This window comes from Podarcis bocagei (assembly GCF_964188305.1).
Source record: "Podarcis bocagei genome assembly, chromosome: 7".
NCBI lineage: Eukaryota > Metazoa > Chordata > Lepidosauria > Squamata > Lacertidae > Podarcis > Podarcis bocagei.
In genome coordinates this window covers 18,968,327-18,985,597 of record NC_138132.1, presented here as the reverse complement: position 1 = coordinate 18,985,597, position 17,271 = coordinate 18,968,327, and the positions used below count along the sequence as shown (strand labels likewise).

Genomic DNA, 17,271 nt, shown 5'->3' with positions numbered 1-17,271 from the left:
TCCTGAAGCAAAGTTCTTAACCTGAAGCACCATTTCTGGATTAGCGGAGTCTGTAACCTGAAGCGTATGTAACCCGAGGCACCACTGTACAGCTAAGCTTCGGGTGGGCTTAGCGTATTGACATATCAGCCTCGAAAAATAGGACGCTGATTTGCATGTGCTGATTTATATGCACAGATGCAAATTTAGAAAATTATTACTAGCCTGTCATTTAAATTGAATTATGCTGCTTCTCACCATAGTGGGAAAAGTGGTTGGTACCTCCAGACTATTTTGGGGGAGGGATTCAGACGCATACCGGACATTTAAATGTGTGCAGTTGAAGCAGATAAAAGCATTGCGTTGCCCTCATGTCCTTCTTAGGGTTCTTTTTCATTTTGAAAGAAGCCCTCAAACAGAGAACACAAAGAAAGGACCGTACCCTGCAATGCAGGACACAGGGCCACCCTAGTACAGCTCCCAGCAGAAGTAGCAAGAGTAGCCTGTTCTCATCTCTCCCCGTGCCCGCCTGCAAATCTGGCAAAATACTTGGCTTGTGGCAGCTGAGCCATCAGCTGGTTGCTGCCAGGGCGGCTGCAGAAGGCCTTGGCAGTGCTGCCCTGGTGCTTTCGGCTCCTGCCTGCTCCCAGCGCTTGCTCAGGTTACAAACACAGGGAGATCTTATCGCAAGGGCACCCGCAGGATGTAAAGGAGCTGAGAGAGCAGGGTGGGCGGGTGGCACGGGCATGGAAACGACAGGAAGACTGTGCGCGTGTTTCTTGAGGTTTGAGAAAGAGGCTGCTTAAGAAGGAGGGATTAGCTGGGAAAGGCGATTAAAAAGATGGAGAGTTTGGCTGCCTTTCCCTCTCGGAGAGGAGGAGAAAGGATCTTGCTGGTTTACAGAGAAGCTGGAGGAAAGGAGCTGACGTCCTGTTGCAGAAATTATCTGTAAATCTATAGCCACATTGGCTGTTTGGGTTTGGGTTTGCTGGAGAGATGGAATGGCCAGCAGAGCCTGGATCTATTTAGAATTCCTCGCCTCCGTTCCTTTTGGCCGTGATACATTCTCAGCCAAATTTGTGGTGCTGCAGATAAGTTAGAACACATGACGTTTCACCCAACCTTCTTCCACCACCCTCCCCAACTCCCTGCCACAAGGTTTGGGGTGCTTTTTAGGGAGGGCTGGCAGGACTTCCCCGTGCCCCACCATCCTCGTGTTTCAGAACATATGCAATTGCTCCTCAAGAGCGCCTGTTATTTCTGCTCTGCACACTGTTGCAAGCTGCAAGCGAGCCCTAAGTCAGAGGTGACTAACCTGTGGTCCTACAGATGCTGTTGGACTCCCAACTCCCATCCGCCCCAGCCAGCATGGCCAATGACGAGGGGTGATGGGAGTTGTAGTTCAGCAACATTGAGAGGGCCCAAAGCTCCCCACCTCTGCCCCGAGTGAACTCTGTAGGACTTACTTCCAAGCAGATAGGCACAAGATTGCAAAGTTATTTATTCAGTTTAGGGCACTTTCAACCAAGTCTGCTCACCGGTGATCCTGTGATGTATTACAACATAATTTAAAACAAAAATTGAAACAATAATCCAGGCAAAATAAGAGTGAGTCAAAATATACAGTGGTGCCCCGCAAGACGAATGCCTCGCAAGACGAAAAACTCTCTAGACGAAAGGGTTTTTCGGTTTTGCGTTGCTTCGCTAGACGAATTTCCCTATGGGCTTGCTTCGCAAGACAAAAACGTCTTGCACTTTTTTTAAAAAGCTGCTTGAAGAGGCGCAGTTGCGACGGACCGTGCTTCGCAAGACGAAAAACATCGCAAGACGAAAAGACTCGCAGAACGTCTTGCGAGGCACCACTGTATATAAAATATACAGAAATCAATGGACATGGATAATTTAGGGCCATTTTTCTAAATGCAAGCAAAACTCAAATACAACCAAGAATAAAAATTCCAGTACATCCATATGCAGCAGTGGACTAACGTCCCATAAATGCCCGGACAAATATTGGCGCAAATTATATTTCATATTGAGGGTGCAACCACAGAAAAGGCCCTGTTCTGATGAAAGCCCCCTGGTGGTGGAACTGTGACATTGGCAATGGTGGTTACAGGTGTGGCTTGCACAGTGAGGTGGAGCTGCAAGGATAGTCTTCTGGCAGGTGTGCCAGGTAGGCTCCACCAATGCTTCTGACCTTGCTGCCCCCTTGGACCTCCCTGCTCGTGGTAAGCGGCAGGGATGCTGACCCTGGGAGGCAACTCCTGTGGCTCTGCCCCACTAGGAAAGCTGCTGCCTTGTGTTGCTATAATCTAGCGATGGAGAACGATTGACCCTTCAGATGCTGCCGGACTCCAGGTCCCAACAGCCCCAGCCAGCATAGGAGACGTGCATGGATGATGGGAGCTGGAATCCAGCAACATTTGGAGAGTTACAAACAAGGAAAGAGGCCTGCGCTCTGGATCTGCAGGTCAAAAGCACACCTCTTTTTCCTATTCTGTTTTAATAAAATTGTTGTTTTTATAAAATTGCTTTATTAAAATCGGTTTAAAGAAAATTGCCGAAGTTGTTGGGAGATTTAACAACAGTCACCATTTATGCTTTTGTGGCAGGGGAGGGGGAGGGGAGGGGAGGTGTATTCTGCTTTCTAGTAACTGAAGCAGCAATCCCTAATTGAGCAGGGAAGCGAGGGCCCTCTAGATGTTGCTGAATTACAGCTTCCATCATCCCCGACCACCGGCCATGCAGGCTGGGGCTCCCTGGAGGTTTTTAAGCAGAGGTTGGATGGCCATTTGTCACGTGTGATCTGGCTGAGATTCCTGCACTGCAGAGGGTTGGACTAGATGACTCTCAGGGTCCCTTTCCAGGAAGCCGCAGCTGTCTGATCCCTACATTACTGAGAGCAAGTACTATAAAACCCAGTGGGATTTCCTTCTGAGTGTGCAAAAACAGGGTTGCTCTTTATATGCATTTCAAGAACAGACCACAGAATCCTGCTGAAATCTGTTCCCCCACGAAATTGCTGCCCCTTTCTCTACAGACATCTGAAATGACACAGGCGAAGACAGGCACCCAACAGACAGACAGGCATGCTGTGTCCCCTTAGGGCTCTCCACGCTCCATTTTGAACACCTCCACCCTCTCATCATTGTCCTCTGCCTTCGATGTCAGAGTCTGTCCACCCAGCCTTTGAACAGTGCTCCTGCCCAATGCCATCAAGATAACTGTCAGCAGGCGCTCCGTTTCTTCCTCAAGGAAGGGTCCATCTCACCCCCAGAGCCAAGGGAAACAAACCCCCTTGGCGATGATCAGGGTGGATGTCTGTTCAGACCCATCAATCTAGGGGATCAGGCCCCTTTCGTTTCCCAGGGGCTGGCATCACCCTACCTCTCCCCAGACAGGCTTCGTGCAGATAAACAAGCTGCTTGTCCCCGTTTGCAGAGCAAACAAAACAAAGCACATTTGTGTCTCCTTCCAGAACGGAGAACAGTCGCAGGAGGCAGGCGCGATTTATAGACAGGCTTCTTTAGCACCAGCACAGCTCCTGCCCTGACCTCTGTGGCCCGAAAGCACCGGGAGCTACACCAAAGCCAGACTGCTCACGGTCATCTCCAGATCAGTTTTGCCTCTTCTGTCTGGCTAGTGGGTCTGCACAGTTTCAGGCAGAGAGAGGGCTTTTAAAAAACAAGCGATGCCAGGAATTGAATGGGAGACTTTCTACCTGCAGAGCTCACATTGTAACACCGTGCCAGGGTCTCTCTTCCTCCAAAGGACAGAGACACACGCAAGAAACAGGGACCCAGCCCAGGGCCGAATATCAAGCTATTTCACTGCCTTAGATGAAGATAAATCCTTACCCCAGATTTTCCCCCTTCCCAGTTACGACGTCTTTCCCCTGATCTGGCCAAGTCGACAGGGACATTCGTTCCAACCAGTTTGTATGCAGCAAGGGAGTTGCAATCAGTAAAAAAGGCATGATGGATGGAGCCAATTGGCCCCAAACCTCCAGCCCTGGGCAGAGGAGACTTTGAGACTTCCAGGCAACTCCCTGTACTGGTGATCAGGTTGGGCAGGACATAAAGTGGTGTCGGCAGATATATTGCCCATGGTTCTGCTAATGTGACGTAAGAAGGGGCAGAGGTTCCTAGTGGGCTCAGCAACTTAGTCATTTCATGTATAGCCCGCCTTTCTTCCAAAGAGCTCAAGGTAGCATGCATGGTTTACCCCCATCCTGTTTTTATTATCCCAACAACGACCTTGCGAGGTAGTTTAGGCTGAGAGACAGGGACAAGCCAGAGGTTACTCAATGGGCTTCGCAACAGGGTGGGGATTCGAACCAGTGGCGTAGCGTGGGTTGTCAGCACCCGGGGCAAGGCAAGTAATTTGCGCCCCCTAACCCATGGATTTTAGCAGGGGGCAGAGAGCTGTAAGTACGAGCGCGCGCCCCCCCATGTTGCGCTCGGTGCGGCCGGCCCCCCTGCACCCCCCACGCTACGCCACTGATTCGAACCCAGTTCTCCCAGACCTTAGTCCAACAACACCCAAACCCCCACACCACACTGGCTGTTTGCATGTGGGGCAGAGCCTAAAGCAGAGTTTGTGACAATGCTTCAACCAGGACTGTTGGGTCTGGAAACCCAACTTCCAAACAAGCATCCTTCTGGTTTTTATATTCAGGCTGGGCTTAATCTTAGGAAAACAACTCTACAAGAACCCCTGAAGGGGTCCTGCCCAAACTCTACAGAGACAGAAACTCCCGCTGCTCCGATGAAACTTACCTTTCAGCAGCGTCGACTGGCGTTCTCTCCTGTTGATGCTTCCAGCATCGAGTTTGGACGAACTGGGTGGGGATCTGGAAGGAAAAGAGCAAGCTGAACCGGAGCCCAGGTTGTCTCGGGAAGCAGAAGGGCAAAAAAGATTTCCACCTTGGAGTCAGCAGATGGAAGCGGAGCCTCTGTTTCTGATGCTGCCGGCCACTAACAGAGACAGGGCACTTGGGCCTGATGGACAGCAGCAAAGAGGGACGATGGAGTCCTAGCCGGGGTTGAAGTGATGCTGCAGCCCCTTCTGTCCCAGGACAATTGCCTGTGGGCTTCTAAGAGATCTCAAGGGTGGCTCAGCATCCGTAGGTGGAATCTGGGCAGAGCAGGCAGCTTCCTGGGCACGCGAGTGTCAGTGGGTGCCCGACTATGTCAGCTCTGCATTTCTGCAAGCGGAGCCCACACACAAATTCCACCGGCTATGTGTGCGTGTTGGGGGGGGGGAGAGTGAAAAGACAGGCTGCTGCAAGTGGGGGGGGGGATGCTTGGCTTAGTACATTGGCTGCTTCTCTCGCAGCACATCTTCCTTCCTCTCTTGTGGGTGGATGTGATTTGGGCTGGGCCTTGGGACTCCCCTAAAAGGAGCCGGTTTTTAATTCTCATCCGCCTGCTCTCCTGCTTCTTGCGTTGTGCCATTATCTAGCAATCAGCTAAATACCTGTTATCCTGAGCAGCTTGCCTGCCTGAGAGCAGCATGAAATCCTAGCTTGCTGAATTGCACTGAATTCTGGGAGAGGGGCCGAGGTCTGCATGAGTGACCAGACACATAGGAAGCTGTTTTTCCTTCCGGACCCCTGAACTGGTTTACGATTGACTCTCCAGGGGTCTCAGGAAGGAGAGGGCCTCCCCCATCTCCGGACTGCTGCCTTGTAACTAGACTTGCCAGGGATTGAAGCTTTAGCATGGAAAATGTGAGCCCAACCGCTGAAAGTGCCTGCAGGCCATCAATATTTTGCAGGAGAGATTAAAGTGCAAACCGGAATGTTAGGGGCCCCTCCAGACTGGTGGATTTTTTTAAAATTTGGGGTGCATTCTACATGTGGTGACCAGATTTCTTTCCCCAATGAATCCGGGGACACTTTTAATTTTTTTTTTGAAGCTGGGAGTCAGTAGTGGGGATGGTGAGGCAAAAGACCCAAGCCCAAGCACACATGCATATTGTATAAAGGTGGAAATCCCTGTGAAACATAAATGCGCAGCGTTTTTGAAAAACTGGGCTGCCTGTGACTCCCGAGCCTCCCCTGATCTGTCAAAACAGGGGGAAAGGGACAGGAGATTGAGGAAGGCTCAGGAGTCACAGGCAGGTGGCGCGCCATTGCCCAGGAGGGGTGCAAGGTGCGCGGTTTCTCTGCCGGGCAAGATGCAAAGCCCTTCTTTCGCACCCTGTGAAACATAAATGCGCAGAGTTTTTAAAAAACCGGGCAACTTCGTGCCACCGCCCATGGCTCCCAAGCTTCCCTGATCTCCTGCCCGCTTCCCCCTTTGTTTTGACTGAAGGGCTTTGCACCTTGCCTGACAGATAAACTGCTCACCTTGCGACCCTCCTGGGCAACGGCAGCCCACTTGCAACTCCTGAGCCTCCCCCTGTCAAAACAAAGGGGGAAGGGGGCAGGAGATCTGTACCGCCGGACGTCCCCGGTTCCCCTTTGGCAGTGGCAGTGGCAGCAAGCAGCTCCTGAATCCAGCCAGAGCCAACTGCGCTACCAGGCTGGCTTTGGGCTGCTGAGGCTGCCACTGCCACGTTTACCGGGGACAGATTTGCAAATCTGGGGACTGTCCCCGGGAACCGGGGACGTCTGGTAACCCTATTCTACAGCATGTTCTTAACGCAATAAGGCCCCATCTGAACTATACATCTAAAACAGCACCATACCACTTTAAGCGGTCATGGCTTCCCCGAAAGAATACTGGGAACTGTAGTTTGTTCAGGGTGGTTAGAGTTGTTAGGAGATCTGCATTTCTCTCCCAGAGGTGCAATTCCCAGAGTTCCCTGGTAAGAGTGACCAGATTGTTAAACCGCTGTGGAAGTTGTAAATCTATGAAGAGAACTGGGGACTCCTAGCAACTCTCAGCACCCTTAACAAACTACAGTCCCAAGATTCTTTGCAGGAAGCCATGGCTGTTCAAACTGATAAAATAGTGCATTAAATGTATAGTGCAGAAGGAGACAATTATTGCAATAGCAGTGGATTTATTCTGCTTCACTTTGTTCTAGGGTGCTTCCCCAATGCTACCACTTTACTTCCTGTCTGGAAGGGCTATAGTGTAACTAAAGCAGGACAAAAATAAGTAAACCGGAACATTTTGGGTATAAAAAGCTACAGGATTTCAGAGGGAGGTTACGGGACATGCACTGCTTGGAAATGAAGCAGGATGTCCACTCTGAAACAGCATTGAAAGTGGGAACATGTGCAGCCGCTATAATAGCATCATGAATGTGCAATCCGAAAGGATGTCTGGAGGGGCTGTTGGTTTGTGCATTTAAAGTGGATTAGAACAAATCCCCACTCAAAATGAATCAGACTGTTTGCTGTTAGGAAAGTGGAGGGGAAATGCGTAGGATGAACCTGCAATTAATGGGAAGACATGTAAACACCCCACCAGCAAATCAAGATGAATTCAGGATGAATGCTCATTGTCATATAAACAAAACAAAACAAACACACCAAAACGACTACACATTAGTCTAACCACCACATAAGATTTGTGCAAGCAAATTAGGGTCTGTGATCAATAAATAGGTTGCCTGAAGGAGCCCTGAGCTATGATCCCTCATCCAAAAGAGAGGACCATGGTGCTATTGATGCCCTAATTGCCCTGTTTTGTTGTTCCTATATTTACTTTTGTGTGGATAGAGATTGAGTTCTCCAGGCATCAGGCTCCTTTCCAGGGACTCAAAAAGTTAAATATCTGAGCGGATCTCTTGGTTGTAGGGTGTGCACACTCAAATGCATGTGCATGGGTGCAAAGAGTCAGAATGCCGTTTCCCTCACAGCCCCCCTCAAACTGCCACTCCGAATACTATATACATCACCAAATGTGGTTGCTGCAGCTCATCCTAGGTAAGAGCAGTCAGATCCAATGACAAACATTCTCTTAAACGTTCTCGGGAAAGACTGCTTTGAAAGCCAGTGCAGGATAAGTTCTCTTTGAGCAAATTAATGCAGCATTTGGAAGGCAGGGAAGCTATGCATCACTGTGTGTGCGCACATGTACCATACACTCAGTAATGCTTAGGCTGTGAAAGTATCACCTGCATACACATACACAAGTTTCCCTATTTTTGTCTGCAAGATGCTGGAGGTGAGAACACTCTATTTTCAGAAGTGGAACCGTTTATTTTCTATTTCCAGGTGTGGAATCAATGGCCATTGGCTATTAGTCAGGAGAAGAAGGGAGCTTCAACCAAATGTTGCAGCGTGGAGTGCTCCCTGATCAGAATCCCAGCCACCCCATTCTATTTCTCTGCCCCACCCTCCTTTTCCACTCTTTCCTCTCCCAGCAGATGATCGACACCCTAAATTGGCTGTATTTTGCTGTATTGGGGCAGGCGGGGGGGGAGTGGTTTATATATGACAGTGATATATGTTGTGTGGGATGCGATCCATGAGAGGCAGTCAAGTACAACATTCCTTGTAATGCTAGAGAAGACATGCGAGGGAATGTTTGGTCCAGCCAGTCAAAGCTTCCTGTTCCTCCTGGCTGGAGCATCCTTCCTTTTGCACATGATAGAAGGTGGGCATGACCTAACCTGTCCAGGTAACAAAAGGACGAGCCATGCAGCAACCTTTCCCCTTTTTGACTTCCTTCTTTGTTTGACCAGCTTTTTAGCTAGGACTGCTCTGCTAGCTCTCAGCTAGCAGAAGCACTGGGATTACTTTCCCATATGGGGTATATCCACATGTACATATTTCTAACTAGGTCTGCCTTCAGGTATCCAACTGTGAACTGATGTAAGTAAACTTCTTTTATTGAAATATATATATAAAAATAAAAATATTGTCCAGTAGCACCTTAGAGACCAACTAAGTTTGTTCTTGGGATGAGCTTTCATTTGCATGCACACTTCTTCATGCTATCAAATGCCAACAGTGCCCTTCACAAAAGCTCATACCAAGAACAAACTTACTTGGTCTCTAAGGTGCTACTGGACAATTTATTTATTTAATTATTATATATTTCTACTGTGTCAGACCAACACGGCTACCTACCTGATTCTTTTATTGGCTTTGAATAAGGCGTCTTTATTCTTTTAAGAGGGATTCAAGGGAATTTACCAGGAACATACCATTCAATCTGAAGACAGACTGAATTGTATAATAGTGAGAGACTCACGCGAGCTTGCAACCAGCTATCTGCTGTGCATGTAAAAAGGGGAATGTAACTCTGCTAAGTAAAGGAACTTTACTTCATTGTTGTTGTTTAGTCGTTTAGTCATGTCCGACTCTTCGTGACCCCATGGACCAGATCACGCCAGGCACTTCTGTCCTCCACTGCCTCCCGCAGTTTGATCAAACTCATGCTGGTAGCTTCAAGAACACTGTCCAGCCATCTCATCCTCTGTCGTCCCCTTCTTCTTGTGCCCTCCATCTTTCCCAACATCAAGGTCTTTTCCAGGGAGTCTTCTCTTCTCATGAGGTGGCCAAAGTATTGGAGCCTCAGCTTCAGGATCTGTCCTTCCAGTGAGCTCTCAGGGCTGATTTCCTTCAGAATGGAGAGGTTTGATCTTCTTGCAGTCCATGGGACTCTCAAGAGTCTCCTCCAACACCATAATTCAAAAGCATTACTTCTTTAGGAAGGATATAAATGAACAATATATCCTTTCCTGCCACCCTGAACATTCCCCCATGTTGGCTATGGAGAGCTGGGTTGCAGCGTAGAGTTAAAACTATGGAGCTTGCTCTTGCAGGAGGCAATGGTGGTCACTAACTTGGAAGGCTATAAAAGAGGATTGGATAAATTCACGGAGGATAATGCTGTCGACGGCTACTAGCCCAGCCGGAGGAGCCATGCTTCTGAATACCAGTTGCTGGAAACGGTAGAAGGGGGGAGGGCTCTTCGCTCAGATCCTGCTTGTGTATTTTCCACAAGCGTCTGTTTCGCCGCTGTGAGAACAGGATGCTGGACTAGACGAACCACTGTCCTGGAGATACCGAGCATTGAACCTGGGACCTTGGGCATGCGATGCAGATGCTCTAACGCTGCGCCACAGCTCTTCCTTCTCTGGACAAGAGGAGATGGGGTCCTGATATACAGGTGGTACAAGACCCCAGTCAAGCTCGCAAAAATCTATCATTTGCCCGATAATAAATGCTGGAAATGTAAAGAAACGGAAGGTATGTTCTTTCACCTTTGGTGGACATGCCCAAAGATTAAGGCTTTCTGGGAAATGATATATAATGAACTGAAAAGGGTATTTAAATATACCTTCCTGAAGAAACCAGAGGCCTTTCTCCTGGGCATTGTCGGCCAATTGGTGCCAAAGAAGGACAGAACTTTTTTTATGTATGCAACAACAGCAGCAAGAATACTTATTGCAAAGTATTGGAAGACACAAGATCTCCCCACCTTGGAAGAATGGCAGATGAAGGTGACTGACTACATGGAATTGGCAGAAATGACTGGCAGAATCCGAGACCAGAGAGAGGAGTCGGTGGAAGAAGACTGGAAGAAATTCAAAGACTACTTACAGAAACATTGTAAAATTAATGAATGTTAGAAGGATGTTGGATAGAAACTAAGCGGTTTCCAGCTGTGATGCTTTAAGAGATATGATTTTTTTTTTACAAATGGGTAAAAGTTTAATGGTAAGGATTTGCTGAATTAACAAATTGAACTGGAATACAAAGAAGGGAGGTATGAGGAGGTCCAAGGAAATAAGTGTATGGAAGATATGTTATTGAAAACCAATGTGTGTTTTTAACTGTTTTTTATTTTGTATGCTTATTTTTCCTTTTTCTTGTTATATATTAAAAACTTTTAATAAATATCTTAAAAAAAAGAGGAGATGGGGGCCTAATGGGTAAGGTGCTCTGGAGTCAGGATTTCTGCATTTTCCAGTTTGGCTGTGGGGCGGGGATGGTTTTTGTGCTGATCTGACGCACAGTGAATCCATTTCTCCGGCTGCGTTCATCAGAGCACAATCTCCTCCAATTGAGCCTTTCTACTGGGAGGCATTCCTGACACGCCCAAAAACGCATTCTTCACGTTTCCCCCTCCTTACTGTGGGCAGGCACACCTCCCCAGGCCCAGGAAAACACAGTTAAGTCACAAAAGATCCCTGTTTAATGGTCCCCCGTGTTTCCAAGCCACCAACATATCCATTGCCGGGGAATCTACAACATCCTATCCTCTCTCTCTGTGTGTGTGTCTGCCTCCACAGAATTCCACCCTCCCCTTCCTCTGCTGGATCATTTTGCAAATTGCACCATGAGTGTCCTTCACTCGGTGACAGTTAGGGACTGTGATACTGTTCACAAGGCAGGAGCAAAACAGCTTGGAACTGCTGCATAGTTGCTCCAGAATGGAAAATGGTCTCCTCCTCCCCGTCCAACAATTGCTCATGAAATGCAGCCGCTTCTGGGGTAGAGCACAGCAACAGCTGAACAATCTAGATGACAGCAGCAAGCAATTATCTAGCAAGGAGCCACAAAAAGGAACTCTTCCATGTTTACAGCACCTCAGCAGACACACTTTGCATTACAGGTGGTTTTTGTGGGGGGTGGGGTGGGTGTAATTCTGCAGCAGGTCATTGATGCAATAACGCTGCATTGCTAGTGGGTTTATACTGAACTGTCCGCACAGAGGTCTCTGTGGCGCAATGGGTCGGTGCGTCTGGCTGTTAACCAGAAGGTTGGTGATTTGAGCCCGCTCAGGGATGGCTGTGGGCAGGATCCCTTCATTGCAGGGGGTTGGACTAGATGATCCTTGGGACTCCTTCTAACTCTACAATTCTATGATTCTATATAATCCCACTGTATTAGTCATTCTGCATTGCTTCCCTGAGCTTCCCCAGGCTCAGTTAATTTCATTGTACACAGGTTGCGCATTGACAATAAAGGTGGTCTTCTTCTTCTTCTTCTTCTTCTTCTTCTTCTTCTTCTTCTTCTTCTTCTTCTTTTGTTACAGCGTTGTTGCTGTCTGGAGAAGATGCACTCTATTTTTATTTATTTCATAAAGAATTACTTTTTACTTGACTGCAATCTTCCTCCTCCCCCCCCCGCAACCTCAAAGTTTTACTGCGGTGGGACAAACCTCCAAACCCAGGACATTCGTGGTGTAAAAAGCTGCACGATCTCTGCAATGGGACACACACTGATCGGGAACAAAGAAGAAGAAGAGTTTGAATTTGATATCCCGCTTTATCACTACCCAAAGGAGTCTCAAAGCAGCTAACAATCTCCTTTCCCTTCCTCCCCCACAACAAACACTCTGTGAGGTGAGTGGGGCTGAGAGACTTCAAAGAAGTGTGACTGGCCCAAGGTCACCCAGCAGCTGCATGTGGAGGAGCGGAGACACGAACCCGGTTCACCAGATTACAAGTCTACTGCTCTTAACCATTACACCACACTGTATGTCCAACCTGAAAGCAGTATGTCCAACCTGAAACCTTTGCAGGTGCAAACAGTATTGAAAGTGAAATTGTGTATTATCACCTTGATGCCATCATGAGCACAAATAATCACAAATGCACAATGAAAAGGCTGTCTTGAGGGACCCTTAGTTTACTTATACCCCATCTTTCTCCCCTGGTGGGAGTCAGGCTGGTGTGCACAGGCTTTGCTAACCGTCTTCCTGTGCAGGCAGAAGCCAGACCTGCTAAGTTTCTGCAAGGAACCTGCATCGTGTGCCTTCAGACCATGCACAGTCTATTCCCAGACTGAAATGGAATATAGGACAATTTTGCCCATGTTTCCTGGTGTTGTCTTTGCTGGCTGGTTCAGTAGGGTCTTGTGCTGAGAAGGGTCTATTTTGATATAGGAGAGGGGAAAACTTGTGGCCCTCCAGATGTTGGACGACAACTTCCAGCATCCTCGGCCACTGGCTATGCCGGCTCGGACTGATGGGAGTTGGCGTCCAACAGCAGGGTTTGTCCACACAGGAGCAAAATGTGGATCTGCACTCGCTTCTGCCCCCATTGATGTAGGGCCTTCCACATGATACCTTCCCCCCGATCAGTGTTCTCCTAGTCTCCAACACCCACTTTAAATGCAAGGTGGTTTTTTTTTTCAATTCTCGGGAAGTCTGAAAGAGCTAGGATTGAGAAACCCTGCATTTGGAAGTATGCGGAAGGTCTGGGTCAACAATGGGATCCTGCGATTGCGGCTGCATTCATGTTTTGCTGCTGTATGGATAAGCTCCAACATCTGGGAGGGCAGAGGTTCTTGATTCCCATGATAAAGAAACAGATGCACATGAACCATTATTTGGAAATACATTTAATTCTGACAACCCACTAGGAATGTCAGTTATTGCTATAGCCATTTCACAGACTGGGCAACTGAAGCTTAAAGAAAGACTTTAATGGACTCATGTTGTCCTTGGCAGAAGTAGAACAGGAGCCCCAAACTTCTAGGTCTATGTCCAGTGTCCTATCACAGGGATGAGGAGCCTGATGACAGTTGTAGTCCAACAACATCTGGAAGGTGAATCTGACAATTTTGGCTTTCCCATTTTCTCATTTTTCTACTGCTACATTCCGTTCTCTACATTTCCATGCAATTTGCGTGCAATTTTCCCCCTAATGTGCTCAGGAAAACTAACCAGCCTTTTAGTGCAAATTTATCCAAATGTACACAGATCTGTATACAATTTCACCTAACATATACAAACTTGCAAAGCAGTTTACCCTGATATAATGCATTTTTGAATGTTGATTTTCCTTATACGTGCATTTTTAGGCACGCTTCACAGCAGAACACACATGTTTTTGCACATATCCCTGGCTGTAGGACAAAGTAATGCAAAATTCAAGGAAGCCTGATGTTATGTATTCAGTGGTCTGTGTTTGCCTGAGCTTGAGTCTGGACTAAGGAATCTGAGCTCCTGTGTTCTGATTCAAGACATGACGTCCAATCACAGAACATTTCAGGATTTGGGCCTCTGCCACTGGCCCTTGAACTCTGAGTCATGATTTGCAGCTTGGAAGTTTAGACAGCCAATCACGTTGGGAGTGGGAGTGGCCCCGGCTTTCAGGGATGTATATAAGCAGTTGCTTTGCCCCTGTTTCCCAGTTCAATAAAGGTTCTTGCTGTTATCATGGTGTCTTGCCTCGTGGGAACCCACCTACTCTTCACGTGACTCTCGAAGGATGGCTGTTTTGGTTCTGGTACTGCTTTGGAAAGTGTGGAATTGGAAACATAAGACCAGCCCAGTAAGATCAGGCCCATTTGCTACAGCATCCTCTTTTCACAGTGGTCCATGGGAAAACCCTCAAGTAGGAGAGGTGAGCACAACCTCTCCTCACCTGTGGCTTCCAGCAAACCGATATTCAGAGAAGCATTTCCGCCTCTGGCAGAGGAGGTAGAGCATTGCCATTGTGCCAAGAAGCCACTGGTACTCTCCACGAATTTGTCTCACCCTCTTCTGAGGGCAAACTCAAGCAAATTTCTCTTCCCTCCCCCAGAGGTAGCTGCATCTTAGCTTAACAAGCCAAGCAATCCTTGCAGAGCGAGACCTCCTGTGCAGCTGTGACCCAGCTAACTCCCCCTGTGCCAGCTCCTCAAACATAGAGGCATTAGGCAAAAGGGTGTGTTTTAATCGCTCGGGCTTTTGTACTGAACTCTGAGTTACTGGCACGGAGCCCACCTCCCTACCCTTGCCTTTCCAGCTCTCGCACCCTCCTTGAGCTCTGCTGGTGTAAAGCAAGCAGGGATAGGGCCCTAATTATTAGTGTGAATCTGCATCAATCGGCAGAGCATATGGGGAAACGAGCTCCGACTTCCTGTGAGCAGCAGCTCCCCGTCTGCCTGGGCCCGTGCGCCGTGTGCACATTGCCATGGTGAACTCAATCGTGTTGCTTTCGCAGCCGAGTAAACAGGCAGGCCTTCGTAGGGATGCTCACTCGAGCTCGCAAAGGGGCAGAGTGAGATGGTCCGGAGGTGGGTGGGGTGATAAAAGATAACGTTCCAGAACGGCCTTCCCCAACTGGGTGCCTGCCAGGTTTTGTTTGGGGACGACAGCTCCCACCAGAGCATGGATACTCTGTGGAACTCACTGCTGCAGGAGGCAAGGACAGCCAGAAAACAAGATGACACACCGAATGCAAACAAACCATGAAAAAGACTCTATGAATTTAAAGTGGAGACACCACAGTTTATGTATCTTTCCTTGCTTGATTTTTGTATCACAAAAAATCTTCTATAAAAACTATATTTTTTAACAACAACAAAAGGATTAGACCAATTTGTGAAGGAGAGGGCTACCCATGGCTACTAGCAATGCATGATGGCTAGGCTCTGTCGCAACAGCTGGAGGGATGAATGCTTCTGAATATTACCTGCTGGAAACCACAGGAGGGTAAAGTGTACTTGCGCCTGAATCCTGCTTGCTGGTTTCCCGCAAGCGTCTGATTGGCCACTGTGAGAACAGGATGCTGACTAGGTGGGCCATTGGACTGATGCGGCAGCTTCTTCTTTCATAGAATCATAGAATCATAGAGTTGGAAGAGACCACAAGGGCCATCGAGTCCAACCCCCTGCCAAGCAGGAAACACCATCAGAGCACTCCTGACATATGGTTGTCAAGCCTCTGCTTAAAGACCTCCAAAGTAGGAGACTCCACCACACTCCTTGGCAGCAAATTCCACTCTCGAACAGCTCTTACTGTCAGGAAGTTCTTCCTAATGTTTAGGTGGAATCTTCTTTCTTGTAGTTTGGATCCATTGCTCCGTGTCCGCTTCTCTGGAGCAGCAGAAAACAACCTTCCTCCCTCCTCTATGTGACATCCTTTTATATATTTGAACATGGCTATCATATCACCCCTTAACCTCCTCTTCTCCAGGCTAAACATGCCCAGCTCCCTTAGCCATTCCTCATAAGGCATCGTTTCCAGGCCTTTGACCATTTTGGTTGCCCTCCTCTGGACACGTTCCAGTTTGTCAGTGTCCTTCTTGAATTGTGGTGCCCAGAACTGGACACAGTACTCCAGGTGAGGTCTGACCAGAGCATTCTTTCATTCTTGCATCCATGATTTAGCCCTGCCCTATAGGATTAGACATTTGCATGTTGTGGATTTCAACGCAATCGCTTCCCTGCACATTGCTCGAATGGGCACACAGATGTCAAACATTGCTCCACAAACGGAAAGCAAAAATGAACGTTAATGGAACGCTGGCCATGCAGGTCGCAGAATCATGCACCTATAGGATGGAAGTGCGCCTAGAGGTCCTCTAGCCAACCCCTCACTCAGTCCTACACCTACAAGGTTCAGTGCTGCCAACTTCAAGTAGGGAGATGAATGGTTTGGGCTGCTTGTTTTAGCTGTTGGGTGGGCAGTAGTTGTGCAGGCAGCCCAATCAGCCCCTCCACAAGTCTGGCACCCCCAACTGCTGAAATCATAAACTCTGGCTGGCCAGATAGACAGCTCCTGATGCTTGATGCTCTGTAGCAGGGGTCAGCAACCTTTTTCAGCTGTGGGCCGGTCCACCGTCCCTCAGACCACGTGCTGGGTCGGACTATATTTGGGGGGGGGGGTGAACGAATTTCTATGCACCACAAATAACCCAGAGATGTATTTTAAATAAAAGCACACATTCTACTCATGTAAAAACACGCTGATTCCCGGACCGTCTGCAGGCCAGATTGAGAAGGAGATTGGGACCCAGGCCTTAGGTTGCCTACCGCTGCTCTATAGTGAATAAGCACATAAATCTGGTTTGTTTGTTTTTTGTAGCAGGGCTGAAAAGAGACTCAGCTGGTGGCTGCTGTCCAGTCAGGAGGAGTCAGCCAAAGGGTAGAAAGGCACCCATCTCCTGAAAATCAGGATGGGTGAGGGGGAAAGTAGTAGGAAGGCAGACTATAATTGCTCTGGGATAATTACAGTATGTAGATGGAGAAGAACAGAAATTAGCATGGAGTGCATCGAAGGAGGACTATCAGAGGCAATTACTCTGTGGGAGAAGGATGAGGAAACAAGCTGAAACTCAGCAGCTGAAACTTCCCCTTATCGTTTTCCCTCCCTGCTGAGAAACAGTTTGGCTGCCAAATTTTATTTGCTTGCCAAGTAGCCGTTCAGGGCACAGGAACACCACCAAAGGGGGCGAAAAAATGAGTGTTGGCAACAGCAGCACCTAGATGGAGCCATTGATGGAGATAATCCCTTCCACCAGCTCTGAGGTTTTGAAGGAGAAGACACATAGATTAGGCCACCTGCTCTGCATACAAAGGTGGCTCCATACAAAGCCCAGGGATTTTCACGCAGGGCTGGGACAGATTCCCTGCCTGAAATGCTGGAGACTCAACTCTGTATA

General features: G+C 48.2%; 1 protein-coding gene across 9 annotated transcripts in view; it reads right to left on the bottom strand.

The window, feature by feature from the left end:
* Positions 1-17,271, bottom strand: part of MAG (myelin associated glycoprotein) — a 74,443-nt gene that overhangs the window by 40,311 nt on the left and 16,861 nt on the right. For 3 of the 9 annotated variants that reach the window (XM_081203533.1, XM_081203536.1, XM_081203538.1), the window contains exon 2: positions 4,761-4,834. The exons of 4 other annotated variants lie outside the window; for them this stretch is intronic. The gene's annotated coding sequence lies outside the window, so the exon portion shown is untranslated. Of the gene's footprint in view, positions 1-4,760; positions 5,275-17,271 lie in introns of those variants that run through there. 2 more of the 9 variants (XM_081203532.1, XM_081203535.1) reach the window with 1 other exon arrangement.